Here is a 15,863-nt window from a genome sequence, read left to right on the forward strand (position 1 = left end):
GGTCTTAACCACAATTTCCGAGACTAGTTGCGATTTATGACTTTGTACACAATGTGGTGTGGTACTCTGTTCATTCAGTGGCACAAGTGTGACAGAGTGGTAACGATTACGATGTGAATTTCGATGACTTAAACATTTCCGAAAAATGACCTATAAAAAGATCTAAAACTGACTCTAATTGAGCAAAATATTGCCCCAAAGTATTAAGGAAAGTATCTATTTGTTAAAAGCAGTAAATATATAAGTTTCATTCGTGATACAATTTATAAATAATCATCATCATGATCTGCTTACCCTCCAGGTTCGGTTTTTCCCTCGGACTCAGCGAGGGATCCCACCTCTACCGCCTCAAGGGCAGTGTCCTGGAGCTTCAGACTCTTGGTCGGGGGATACAACTGGGGAGTATGACCAGTACCTCGCCCAGGCGGCCTCACCTGCTATGGTGAACAGGGGCCTTGTAGGGTGATGGGAAGATTGGAAGGGATAGACAAGGAAGAGGGAAGGAAGCGGCCATGGCCTTAAGTTAGGTACCATCCCGGCATTTGCCTGGAGGAGAAGTGGGAAACCACGGAAAACCACTTCGAGGATGGCTGAGGTGGGAATCGAACCCACCTCTACTCAGTTGACCTCTCGAGGCTGGGTGGACCCCGTTCCAGCCCTCGTACCACTTTTCAAATTTCGTGGCAGAGCCGGGAATCGAACCCGGAAACCTCCGGGGGTGGCAGCTAACCACGCTAACCACTACACCACAGTGGTGGACCAATTTATAAATAATCATCATCATCATCATGTGTTTACCCTCCAGGTTCGGCTTTTCCCTCGGACTCAGCGAGGGATCCCACCTCTACGGCCTCAAGGGCAGTGTCCTGGAGCTTCAGACTATTGGTCGGGGATACAACTGGGGAGAATGACCAGTACCCCGCCCAGGCGGCCTCACCTGCTATGCTGAACAGGGGCCTTGTGGAGGGATGGGAAGATTGGAAGGGATAGGCAAGGACGAGGGAAGGAAGCGGCCGTGGCCTTATGTTAGGTACCATCCCGGCATTCGCCTGGAGGAGAAGTGGGAAACCACAGAAAACCACTTCGAGGATGGCTGAGGTGGGAATCGAACCCACCTCTACTCAGTTGACCTCCCGAGGCTGAGTGGACCCCGTTCCAGCCCTCAGACCACTTTTCAAATTTCGTGGCAGAGCCGGGAATCGAACCCGGGCCTCCGGGGGTGGCAGCTAATCACGCTAACCACTACACCACAGAGGCGGACTATAAATAATACTAAATAATAATAGTAATAATAACATACACAAACACCTGAGATATATTCCAGCCCTATTGTTTTATATGAAGCTCTTCTTACATAAAAGGTGCTGCCTGGTCGAGGCGGTAAAGGCGTGCTCAGTTCGCCCGGCAGGACGTGGGTTCGAATCCCCGTCAGGAAGTCGTAAAATTTAAGAAGCGAGATTTCCACTTCCGGAGGTGCATATGGCCCTGAGGTTCACTCAGCCTACACCAAAAATTAGGCGGCCGGGCGTAGAGTTACCACTCTACCCCATCACGTGCCTAGGTTAACAATGGTGGCCTGTACGGAGGTGACTTTGCTTTGCTTTCTTCTTACATAGAATGATTGCGAATAAAAGTTGTATAAAGTTACTTTATTTCCCAATTTCCGAAAAGTGTTGAAGTTTCTGATGTATTGCTTTAGGCCTATATACAATTTGCTTTACGTCGCGCGACACATGTAGGACTTACGGTGACGATGGAAAAAAATGGCTAGGAGTGGGAAGCAAGTACCTTAATAAGGTCAAACCGCAGCGTTTTTCTGGTGTGAATATGGGAAATTACGGAAAACCATCTTCAGGGCTGTCTACTGTGGGGTTCGAACCCATTATCTCCCGAATGCAAGCTCACAGCTGCATGACCCTAACCGCATGACCCTAACCGATTCGGATATATTGTATTTTATTATTTACACTTATTCAAATCTCCAGTGATATGGTGCTAAGATAATTACTCATCATAAATTCACGAAATTAACTAAATAGTAATGCAGGACAAATAAAATTGACTTAAAACACGATTTTAATAAAATGATTTGCTGAAAATATCAACTGGTGTAAAGAAATTTATGAGCCATGACTTGAATTTACAATAATAATAATAATAATAATAATAATAATAATAATAATAATAATAATAATAATGATGATGTTTTACATCCCACTAACTACTGTTTGACGGTTTTGGGAGACGCTGAGATGCCGTAATTTTGTCCCACAGGAGTTATTTTACGTGGCAGTAAATCTACCGACACGAGGCTGACGTATTTGAGCACCTTCAAATATCACCGGTCTGAGCCAGGATCGAACTTGCCAAATTGGGGTCAGAAGGCCAGCGCTCTACCATCTTGCGCGTTTCAGAATCGATATAGTATATAAATGTATATGATTTATATAAAAGTTAGCAATGTCTATCATGCACGAAGTTAAAAGCATGTCATTAAAATATGGGCCCTGGTAATGATTGATTTAGAATATACTACGCCTTGGCTTAAGGACTTACGGATTTTAGTGAAAGTCAGTTTGTCGAATTCGGTGCCATCACATTTTCGAAGGGGCCAATGATATCGATGTTTATCCCCTTAAATAATATTGATCACTTTGATTACATTCCGTAATGGCCAGCGTAGCAGCCTTCGGTTCACAGGGCAAGGTCAGTGATTATATCCGTGTCTGGTTAATTCCTTCAACACGCTATGTGGGCTTGTGTCCGCTTTTACACCCACAACATACAACGCACCACGCTACTAACCACTGCAGAAACACGCAACTGACAATAAATCCTTTCACATAAGATTAGCGTCAGGAATAGGGATCCGGCCATAAAACTAGACTTGGTCCGCAAGTGCAGAAAAAACTGGGAAAATTCCAGAAAAGAGAGAAAGAAAGGCGATCATTACATTTCCCATTCACCAGCTGGAAATATGGTGGATATAATGTTTACATAGCAGTCGAGCTGTGAGATGCGCATACTTTAGGTGTTGCAGGGAAGCATAAGAAGTCAGGCTGAAGCAAATGAATACGGAGGGACAAACTTCTTCTTTCCCAGCCTTTATCCAATTATTTGGGGTCGGCATTAGTGTACATTAATCCCAGTTTTATGCCTGGATGCTCTTCCTTACGGTAACCCTACGTAGAGAGATGTATTCATTATTGCGTGTTCCTAATATAAATATTATTGGTTTTACGTCCTACTAACTACTTTTACGGTTTTCGAAGACGCCGAAGTGCCGGAATTTTGTGAGTGAGTTCTTCTACGTGGCAGTAAATCTTTGGACAAGAAGCTGGCGTATTTGAGCCCCTTCAAATACCACCGGAGTGAGCCGCGGTCGAACCCGCTAACTTGAGCTCAGAAGGCCAGCGGTCTACTGTCTGAGCTACTCAGCCTAGTTTGCGTGTTTCTATGGTAGTTAGTAATGCGGTATGTTATGTGTAAATGAAGCTGTGTATTAAGATGATCATACATACCCAACCCCGGTCTTAGACGAATTAATCAAACGCAGTTAAAATCCCCGGTCCGGCCGGGAATCAGACCCTGGACTCTAATGAACCGAAGACCACTAGACGTATGCTGACCACTCACCCAAAGATACGGAGGAAGAAACTGTGCTTCAGAAATTGTGTACAGAAATTATACAGTAGGGCTTCGTCTGTTGAAGTTGTTGTTGTTGTTGTTGTTGTTGTTGTTGTTGTTGTTGTGAATTAATGTAAATGGACAGGTACATATTTTATCTCTAGCTGATGTACCCGTGCTTCGCTACGGGATTCTCAGAAAGACTGACTTGGTGGTTTTCCTAACTGAATTCAACATAGGTCATTACATAAACGTCAGTACTAATGTAGCGATTGAAAGCAATGTTATGATATAAAATACTCGATCAAATTAAAAACCGCACACTTTCTCACTTTCAGCGAACAGTACTACGGTGCCGATCTAAGAGTCCAAAGTTTCAGAGCTGGAATAACCAGGTCGCAGACTGCCGTGGACACTCCTCTGTCATTATTCCGTTAAATATGCACACTACTCATTCCAATCAGTGCCTCAGAGTAGGGATTGAATAGCTCTAATACTATGATGAACCAGTGTGTTACGTACCAGATATATCAGAAAATGTATGAACCAGAGGAATGGCATGCTAAAGAAGAAAGTTATCTTACTCCCCAGCTACTTCCCGCCAATATACAGGCAGGCTGTTACAGTCGGTACGACCAGGCGAGTTGCCCGTGTGGTTAGGGACGCGCAGCTGTGAGCTTGCATCCGGGAGATAGTGGATTCGAACCCCACTGCCGGCAACCTTGAAGATGGAATTCCGTGGTTTCCCATTTTCACACCAGTCACACCAGGCTGTACCTTAAAGCCAAGGCCGCTTCCTTCACACCACTATTCATTTCCTATCCCATCGTCGCCATAAGACCTACCTGTGTCGGTGCGACGTCAAGCAAATTAAAAAACCTCGGTACGCTGCAGTAATCCTATCTATCGGGGATGAGAGGAAACAAAAGACAAAAAGCACATCACAACAAACAATGGTCAATGTAATGTTATTGTTGATAAAGTTTATGAGCTTTCTATATTGCAGGCCTTCACATTAGTTTTCTTTCGACTCTCTGATATTAGGGCGTCTTACAAAATTATTTATATCGTATACTGTAGTTCCTTATTCTCAGACTTTACATACCGATTTTCACTAAATTCTCTTTACCCATTTTCCCGTGACTCGGCGCTGATATGGACTTAGTAACAAAAATCCAAATTCATGAATATCTCTGATTATATGCGGTACGATAACAATGTATAAGACATAAGTGATCGGAAATTTAATAACTTCTTACATAACTACTACTAACTTACGACATAACTAAAGTTATGTTAGTTATGTAGTATTTATGGATACGACCTCTAATAACATAAATAACTTATTTGAGAATTCATTTCAGGCCTTCCCCTAAAATACCATTTCATTTAACGTGAATAAAATAATTTGTAGCCTAGATTGCAGTGGTTCATCACCCGACATTACATTCCGATTTTCATTAAATTCTCTTCAGCCGTTTTCTATTGATGCGTGTACATACATACATACGGACAGACAGACAGACAGAAATTACGGAAAAGTAAAAAATGCATTTCCTTGTTACTGTGGACATAACAGATACAGAAATATCATTCATTTCAAATTCTAGCAATGCACAGGCAAAATATTTAATTTATATATAGATTACATTTCAGGTCTTCCCCTAAACTACCATTTCATTCAGCGTGATTAAAATAATTTATAGCCTAGATTGTAGCGGTTCATCACCCGTTTTTACATTCCTATTTTCATTAAATTCTCTTCAGCCGTTTTCTCGTGATGCGTGTACATACATATAGACGGACAGACAGACGGAAATTACGGAAAAGTAAAAAGTGCATTTTCTTGTTACTGTGGACATGGCCGGTACAGAAATACCATTCTTTTAAAATTCTGAGCAATGTACAGACAAAACTCTTATTTTATATATATAGATATATATATTACATTTCAGGCCTTCCCCTAAACTACGATTTCACTCAGTGCGAATAACATTATTGATAGCCTAATTATAGCGACCTACTCCCCGTCTTTGCATACCAATTTTCGTGAAGATACGACCACTAATAAAATAAATATTTGATAATTAAATTTTAGGCCATCCCTAAACTACCATTTTTCTTAGCGTGTATAGCCTATATTGTAGCGACTTATTTCCCATATTTGTCTAGCGATTTTCATTAAGACGCGATCACTAATAACATAAATATTTGAGTTAAATTTCAGGCCTTCCCCAAAACTACCATTTCGCTCAGCGTGATTAAAATAATTTATAGCCTAGATTGTAGCGGTTCATCGCCCGTTTTTACATTCCGATTTTCATTAAATTCTCTTCTGCCGTTTTCTCGTGATGCGTGTACATACATACAGACAGACAGATAGAAATTACGGAAAAGTAAAAAATGCATTTTCTTGTTACTGTGGACATGGCCGGTACAGAAATACCATTCTTTTAAAATTCACAGCAATGTACAGACAAGACTCTTATTTTATATATATAGATGAGCACCATTCTGATATCTGTATTGTAGATGTGTGCAGCTGAATCAGTGCTGTACTGATATTATACCATATGATAAACTCGGATGGCATACTGTATACCTTGCAGGGACAACAGTCAAATGAATTCAACCGGGCCGGAAAGCGTAGACGGTAAAGCACTAACCTTCTCAGCTCAAACTGACGGGTTCGATCCAGGCTCAGACTGCTGGAATTTGAAGGTACTCAAATACGCCATCCTCGTATCGTTTTGGCATGTAAAAGAACTGTTGTGGGACACAATTCTAGAACATCGGTGTCTCCAGAAACCAAACAGCAGTTATTAGGACGTAAAGCCAACATTATTATCGTAATTTTGTTCAGCTGCTTGCTTCAGGGATGTGTGGACATTAAGAACAGGGCATTGAAGAGTTATAGCCTTCCAGTCAAGTAGTAGAGCGAAAATGTATCATGTAGATGTATATTTTATCTTCTCTGTACTACTCTCGAAATTTACTAGAGAAGAATTAGCCCTACTGTTAGTATTATTTATATACTACAATTCTGACAACATAAATATGGAAGTTGTAGAGAAAAATGGTGAGCACCACGTATATATAAAGTGGTTCCCTAGATAGTGTACCTCTCCCTGTCCCCAGTTTGTGGCCTAGCGCAGCGGAGAAGCTGCGTGCAGCGTTCGGGTGAAATAAATAGTTCGCAAAGTCTATCTAAAATTAGCTTAAATCAATAGAACAGGTTCTAGAATACATATTTCGTAAATGAGAAGTCGTGGAAATAATTCGTGGAACAAATTTATTAACAAATCGCATGTGAAAACATGGAAATTTCCCAAAATAAAATAACAATGAAAAATTTACAAAATATTACAGAGAAATCGTCGTCACAGAGCATTAATCGAAACACAGACACAGAAATCAACATAAATAAGCCCCCTATGCATTCCATAAAATTGGGTCACATAATACGCCACATCAGAGCTCACAGTAACCCGTACTTTACACGTACCTCGCCTTTCTCTGGAAGATAGGCTACACTAGCGTTTCTCGCGCCTCGCACCTAGATTATACAGGCTCGAATCTTGGCTCGCTCTCGGCCCATTGTCTAAGGCTTCTCACGGCTAGTTCCACAAATATCTCGGCTCGCTCTCGGCCTGTTATCTAAGCCTTCTCGTGGCTAATTCCACTATTATCTCATAGCGGTAATACACACACATATCTGGACTCATTCTGGCCTCGCATCTACCCTCTCTGGGTTGTAATCTCACATTGAGCTACGAGTCAGGCTGTTGCATATGATTATAAAAGATCTTCGCTCATTTACAACGATGGAAATATCTCACTGGTTTCGCTCCAAGCTGAAAAACATGCTCCATGCAAATCATGCACATCCTGATGGGTTCCCCGTTCTAAACTATAGAGGTGAGCTGACCTCCAAATCTAACTGAAGACAATGACATCAAATAACTCTAGCGTCCAAAATGGCGCTTAAGAAAACTACATATAAAACTCGTAAACACTATCAAACTATTATCACCCCCATTCCGTCCTAAGCAAAGCTAATAAAACACATGGCTGGCGCGTACCATCAGCCCAAGTTGAATTAATTAAACTACACGTGAAATAAACATGTTTAAGGCATTGAAACTTAAGTAATTAAATATTTATATAAATGAAAAATAAAAGGCACTATGTAGAGTCTACAAGTATAAGTCACGCTTAAATTGCAGTTTAACTCATCTGATATATCCCGCCATTGCCTCCGCACACCGTCCAGGGCTACGTTCTAGAGTTAGAACATCCTAGAGCTGCGGACGGTGAATCTGGAAGCCTGTCACTCGACTCCTGGGAACGCCATCACTGTTGCCGCCTTTTTTTCTCTTGCTCCACTGCAAGTCCTGGAAACTGGATGCTGCAGTCAAATATTGCTCTTCATTGCCTTGTATGTATACTCGCACAGTGTTGTGACCTCGGCGAGATTGTTAAAGTAAATCTCCTACTTATGAGTTCGTTCACGAGTAGCCTGTTATGGTATGAAAACCCGGTCACAACAAGTTCATTAGGCAGCTAACTTTCAGCGAATCGCACTAAAATGACGAACTTGATCCAGTTCATATATCATCTACTCACTGCACACGCTCAGGCGAGCAAGTTTATTTCATATTTAAAACTTTATAATAGCTTTGTTTAAGGCACTGTGTTATAGGCCCATTGTCTAGAGATTCGATACGAGCGACACGCATTTCCACGCCGGTCTTTCAGTCACAACCTCCCAGCTTCCTCTGCTGGCCTCCTTTTATAGTAAATGTCCGTTTCTGTTAAGATCGGTGTATCCCCGTTGTCTTTACAGAATGTCTTTGTGTACTGGCCGCATGCCGCCAGCGCCCGTTTGAATTTGAGTGAGGAAACCATTAAGTTGCTTGTTTGTCACGCAGCCTCGGTAGCGCAGTAGGCAGCGCATAAGTCTTGTTTGTCACCGCAATGGTTGCAAGTATTAAACCAATATGTTTTCGTGTTCAACAAATGATATAACTGGCACTTGATCTAATAGCTTGCTGCCAGGCCTGAAGTGCTCATATTTGGGTACGTGCAGTTGGCACTACTCGCTCCACGTGAAAACCTCAAACCTCTCTGTCACCTTCTCGCGATCTCCTTTCTCTCGCTCTCCCTGGCGTAGTAACGTTATTGTGCTATTTCACTGTCATAAAATGATAATACAATGGAGCTAAAATGGACGCAATTGCGAATATCTAAGTTAAACATGGTGCATAAATTCAGCCATTTGTATAAAAAATACGGTCTATATCGAGATCAAAATAGAAATAATCAATATGTCAATGACTGAGACAAAGGAGGAGTCAGAATTGTTAAGACACTGTATTATTGAAAAATGATAATTGAATGAGCAAGCTTAAGGAACAGTCGTGTCAATCTGAGAGACTAAACTCGCCTAAAATCTCAAGATTTAAGAAGAATATCATTGAAAGAAGAGGATTTTCAAGATCTGAATTTACTGGAGAACCCGCTATTACGAAAGCTGCAAATAAAACTGCGAAATAAGAAGATAATCATAAAAAATCATACATTGAAATATCGCAACGGCAAAAAATAGGCTTTGACACAGTTACAAGGAAGAAAATTTCGAGACTACGGAAAAATAGCTAAATTAACTCGTAAAATAACAACGATAATATACATTTGGCACAAGGGCAGACATATTGGTAATCTACAAGCGTTATTGAGAATACAATACAGACTCTAGAATTGACATTGAAGCTGGAATGTTAGAAGGCTATGGATTCCACATTATGACGCAACTAACTTCATATTTGCATATTTCTATTTTGTTTGCGCAAGATATGATTCCCATGCATTTCTAAGAATACGATGGTGAGATGTGCGGAGGAGGCTGAGCTGAGATGACGGCAAAGGAGGCATATCTTTCTCAGAGCATCCTGATGACCAACGGCAGGATGTAATTGCCAAGACCGAGCCGCATATGTCGTGGAGAAACTAATTCAATCCCGGATCATCCGAATGAAAAATATGTCTTCTTTCTTAGTAAAGTAAGTTAACTAGATGTTTCAAATTCTAATATAATAATTCATATCTGTTGGTGAATTGATGGTTAATCGTTGTAGTCTTAAAAATATCTTAAATTTGTTTGATTCTCGCGGATTAACGTTACATTTGTGTCAGAATACATGGATAATATGTAGTCATCTGAATGGCGTAACCAATCCTTGATTAGGAAATGTGAAGTGAACTATGCGTTAGTGCCTTTGCAGTGACATTTAAACCTATTGAGAGGTTATCATATATGAATTATGAGATCCATATCGGTAGAATATTTAAGGTTATATGTGAGTGATGGTTAATATCTTGTAGGGTGAAGGTTAAACAGTGCCATATGAAACCAGAATAATATGATATATGGATATGAGAATAATATGAAGTGATAATGAGATGAATTAAGAGAGATGGATTGATAAAGTTAATAGATGAGAGTTAGAGGATTTCCAGCGTCAAGTTAAGGTATAGTTGAGAATTATTTGGAAGAAAATGATGAGGTATGATATAATATATATGAAGAAAGTGATACTGAAGTATTAAATGAATATGAGGAAGGATATATAATTGTAACATGTGTTGCTACGTCGGTAAAGAAGGGCATGATTAATTATGAAGAAAATGTGAAGAGTATTGTCGCAATCCAGGATCATTAATATTCATGATACCATGATGAAGAATCGTTGAGCAGGTAATCCATATTCTACGTCAGTGAAAACATATTGTGAGGTTTACAATAAGTTATGGCATTAGTAAATCATTGAAATGATTCATTTTAGAGGATGTTGAGTAGTGTACCGGTATTGATTAAAATTAACCTATATCTCTACCGTAATGTTAATATTCATTGAAGAAATACATGGCACTCACTTAATAATATGCATAGGCATTATTATTTCATCATAAATTATCCCAGGAGGTTAGATAATTCACAGACTCTTCATAAATGATGTTCTGTACCTATTTTAGTAAATTACACTAGGTAATGTGTTGGAATTCAGTTATTCATGTGAGAATATTTCTCAACAGACACAGTTATATGATTAAATTAATTTTGAAGACTATTGAGATGAATGATACATTTATGTTGACAAGTGATATTATGTATTAATGTAAATATTAGCTGATATTATGGCTAACTTGATACTTATCTTTTTCTTGACGCATTCCAAAATATACTCCTACAGTAAAGAAAACCTAATGCACATCCTAAATAATTATAAGAAGAATGACAGATGATGCTGAACTATGATAATTCCCAACATGATTTGAAAATAATTTGAGAAACTTTAATTAGAATTTAGGAACATTTTTCTTTTATGTGATTGATGATGTGAAGGTGATATGTGAATTAATTTCAATTTAAATATGTGAAGGAGATATGTGAGTTCATTTTAACGATCTGAATTTTAAATAATTATTCTTCTTGTTGTACATAATTATTATTATATTTCAATCAATGATCCTAAGTACTGAAATTGCATTGATGAATTTTAGAATGAGATGAAAATTTTCTTTCAACTACACTCTCCTTTCTTGATTTTCTTAGAATTTGAATAAATAGTTATAATTAAGAGGGGCTGCCTGGCCGAGGCGGTAAAGCAAATTCTTGGCATCCTCTGACATAGCGTTGCAGAGTGTTAGTAAACTCCCTCATACTAATTGTAAGTATTTACCCGTACTAGTGCTTTGTGTAGAGTGTCTCAATTTTCCTCTTTACTCATACTCCAATCGTTAGAGTTGATATTCTGTACGTGAGAAATCTACACTACCTTGCACATTTTGTGTGTTTTCTCTAATCTAATGTACAGTAAGTACTTGGACATCGACAATCAATCTATCAGTATGCGTAAATCATGCTTATTATCCCAAAAGCAGTGTCTCAGAACATGTATCCATTTTAGTCCAAAATATATTCAAACCTGATCGTTCCTGACGTGCCGAAACCGGTCTATCATTAAATTATAAAATGAGTTATGTGAGTGATTATGACATGATGCAATTTTAATTTTCTGTACGATATATCATACGTCTAAGCGGTGTTACGCTTTACAGCTGTATCATTTGGGCCATTACCCTCTTTAATACTTAATTCTGGTTGAGCCAAACTGAGAAAAGGTACGAAAATGTTTCGTATCTCGCTGCTTTATTAAAAACTGGGAAGGTAATGCTGTTGATGCTAGTTGTGAAGGGCAATGATGTGATTAATGACTGAGCTACCATGTGCGGGCATTTTAATTTGACGCCATCCGGTTGTCTACTCGTCAATTTTGATGTTCATTTCATTACAAGTTGCTTCTATGTTGCACGGACACAAATAGATCTTACGACGACGATGGGATAGGAAAGGACTAGGAGTCGGAAGGGTGCGGCCGTGGCCTTAATTAAAGTACAGCTCCAGCATTGGCCTGGTGTACAAATGGGAAACCACCGAAAACCATCTTCAGGGCTGCCGACAATGGGGTTCGAACCCACTATCTCCCGGATGCAAGCTCACAGCTGCGCGGCCCTAACCGCACGGCCAACTCGCCCGGTGCCTTAATTAAGGTGCAGCCTGGTATGAACATGGGAAACCACGGAAAACCGTCTTCAGCGCTTCTGACAGTAGGGCTCGAACCCAATATCCCCCGAATACTGGATACTTGCCGCATTTAAGCGACTCCAGCTACCGAGGTCGGTTTTCAACGTTCCGTTTTACTCTAGGCCTAATAGATGGCACAGTAAACCGAATCTCCCTTGCGCGCCTGTGGTTGAGATTTAATGAATTTTGTCGAGTAAACACCAAATGTGTTACCAGAGATCATTTACATGCGGATATCATACGACATGGAGTGTTGAACGGACTGTTTCCCGCCTTTCAAAAATCCGAGCTCCTCTTTCGGGTTTGGACCCGCTATCTTGGGATCCAGAGACCGACACTCTTGCACTGATCCACAGAAGGAATAGCCACGAATATGAGAAAATATGACTAAATGCAACATTTTATTTTATTTTATTTTAAATCCAACTTTAGATCCTTAAATGTTATATTATGTACACACATGCGAAGTTCAGTGCACTCATTCTGTATTACTGACTCGGGTGCGCCTCGTCCGGAAACCCTGCATTCGTCCTCTACGAATTTGCTTTTCATGTGCTTGATACATAAATGACTACTGTGGTAAATTAACTTTCCGCAGTTAATCAAGTTCGAACGGTTCAATGGGTACTTCGTGTCTCTCAGAACAATAACAATGGCAATGACTTGTGCCGTAACGTATACAATTATTTCTTTTTCCTAATGTTTTGTTATTGATTGTTGTTGTAAGAAGCCTAACATTTAGGTCATCGACCCTTACAGTGTTTCAACGTGGCACTAACTCAAGTTTTCGACGTAGACGACGGGATGGGAGAAAGCCAGAATTGGGATGAATGTAACCATGGCATTAATTAAGGTTCATCCCCTGGTATGAAAATGGGGAACAACGGAAAATCACCTTCAAGACTGTCTATAGTGGGTTTCGTACCCACCGTCTCCCGAATACAAACTTACAGCTACGTGGCGCGTACCACGCAACCAACGCGCTCAGTGTATAGGATGAAGTTAGTATCATTACTAGGAATCGAATGTTTAGGAAATATTTTTTCCTTGTCTCTATTTCCTTGCCTGATTAGATTTTAGTGCAAATCAGGTGATTATCGTCACAATCAAGTGGTTGTTATTTGTCATATAAACGCACATTTTGGCTATTTTGTCATAAGGTCATATTTTGAACTATTTTCGTAGAAACGTCACATTCCGGTCATATTTCGGTGGTTTGACGACAGCTATAGCAGTGCAAAGTCATCTTTAAATTATAGAATGCGAAGTAGTATTCACAAAACTGTTTCTCGGTTTTACATCCTAAGTTAATACAAGTGGAATACTCTGCCTCTTCCATCAAGATTGCGGGGGCCAGGGTTCGATTCCCGGTACTATCAGAAATTTAGGAATGGCAGGAGGGCTAGTATGTGGTTAAAATGGGGGTGTGCCTAAAAAGAGCTGCACCACCTCGGGATGAGGACACGAGTTTACATTTTGCATCAAGACTGCGCAGGAATTGTTTTCCAACAGTTTGTCAGAAAGTATGGCATATATTAACTCGAACTTAGGAATTATATCGAGTGCAATTACTCGTTTAGAAGCTACTAGCTTAGAAATTCATTCAGGTATTGAAATTATGAGAAGCGTTGAACTTTCGGTACAACAATCAAATGGACTTTTAAAATTTTGTGTGATCTAGCAATCTTTACAGGTATGTATTCACAAGTGTTTTATAAGTGAATCAAGGACAATAGACTGTACATAAATGCTAAATATGTTTATTTAGAAAATTAATATGAAAATAACAATAAATAATTTAGTTAACAAGTATGTATCCAAGGAATTTCCGTTTCGATTTATAACTTATTTTTAATGGCCATATTTCGATTAATCATTTTTGGGTCATATCTTGTAATTTTCACGTCATATTTTGTCACTTTTGAGGTCATATTTGCTTGCTTATTTGGGCTAGTTTTAAGTCTTAAACATCCGAGCCCTAATCATTACATAAGAAGATATCAAAAAGAAAACATTGACTTCTGCACTGTTTGACCATCTCTGAAAGTATTAACTGAAACAAGGTTAAAACAATAGTGGTCAGCCCCGTGATGTAGACGCAACGTGGCTGCCTCTTACTCAGAGGCCCTGAGTTCGATTTCAGTGATTTTTATTCTGGACTTATGGTTGGAACGTAGTTCACTCAGCTTCGTTGGCTGAATGGCCAGCGTACTGGCCTTCGATTCAGAGGGTCCTGGGTTCGATTCCCGACCGGGTCGGGGATTTTAACCTTCATTGGTTAATTCCAATGGCCCGGGGGCTGGGTGTTTGTGCTGTCCCCAACATCCCTACAACTCACACACCACACATAACACTATCCTCTACCACAATAACACGCAGTTACCTACAAAGGGCAGATGCCACCCACCCTCATCGGAGGGTCTGCCTTACAAGGGCTGCACTTGGCTACAAATAGCCACACGAAATTATAAATTATATTATAGCTTCGCGATATCAACTTAGAAGCTGTCTGCTACGAGAGGCAGTGGAACCAGTCATGAGAGTAAGCATTATGCCTGAGTATGTCACAACGCTGACCACGTCGTCTCCAGTATCTGCAGGTCATCTACGTGCGCAGTAGTAATCTTGGTAAGCCAAGGACCAAGAGACACAAACCCCTCGTGTACTTTTTTTTAAATTTAGGAGTACAGGTATCTATAGTATATTGTGAGTACTACACATTAGCATAGTTCCTTAACAGTCATAGACACATTTAATTGGCCCTCGTGAAGGTCTTTCTATTTGACGCCCATTGGTGACCTGCTCGTCTGTGAGTTCTGGAGCCACCGAGCTTGATAGCTGCAGTCGCTTAAGTGCGGCTGGTATCTAGTATTCGGGAGATAGCAGGTTCGAACCCCACTGTCGGCAGCCCTGAAAATGGTTTTCCGTGGTTTCCCATTTTCACACCAGGCATATGCTGGGGCTGTACCTTAATTAAGGCCACGGCCGCTTCCTTCCCACTCCTAGCCCTTTCCTGTCCCATCGTCGCCATAAGACCTATCTGTGTCGGTGCGACGTAAAACAACTAGCAAAAAGAAAAGTTCTGGAGCCCTTCCTAGGATGGAATCTAATTTTGAAGACAATAAAAAGGCGCAGTCTCCGAGATAGAGAAATAAAGCAATGAAAGTAAAATCCACGCCCCGACTGGGAATCGAACCGAGCATCCCTTGGACCGAACATCAGCAAGCTGAGCAGTTAGCCATGGAGCCGGACGTCGGTAAATTAAGGTCTTGAGTTCAGGCTCAGTCATACAAAGAACATAGGTAATTATTCTGTAATATGCTGGGCTGCGTAGTCTTCTGAGCTTTAGTTGGCGGGTTTGATCCCGGCTCAATCAGGTGGTATTTGAAAGTGCTGAAATATTTCAGCTTCGTGTCGGTAGATTTACTGGCACTTGAAAGAACCCTTGTCGTACAAAATTCCGTCACCTTGGAGTCTCCAAAACCGGCAAAATGATTTAGTGGGATTTATTATTATTATTATTATCTCTAAAATATGAATGGCTTATTATAGGGTATCAAGACAAAATACTGAAGGGTTATGGTGCCGG

The 15,863-nt window shown here is 40.3% G+C and overlaps 1 protein-coding gene across 1 annotated transcript in view; it reads left to right on the forward strand.

Moving 5' to 3' along the window:
- The window catches only part of LOC136858267 (A disintegrin and metalloproteinase with thrombospondin motifs 7), an 852,495-nt gene that overhangs the window by 597,849 nt on the left and 238,783 nt on the right, over positions 1-15,863 (forward strand). The gene's annotated exons all lie outside the window — the stretch shown is intronic.

Source organism: Anabrus simplex, chromosome 1 (genome assembly GCF_040414725.1).
Source record: "Anabrus simplex isolate iqAnaSimp1 chromosome 1, ASM4041472v1, whole genome shotgun sequence".
NCBI lineage: Eukaryota > Metazoa > Arthropoda > Insecta > Orthoptera > Tettigoniidae > Anabrus > Anabrus simplex.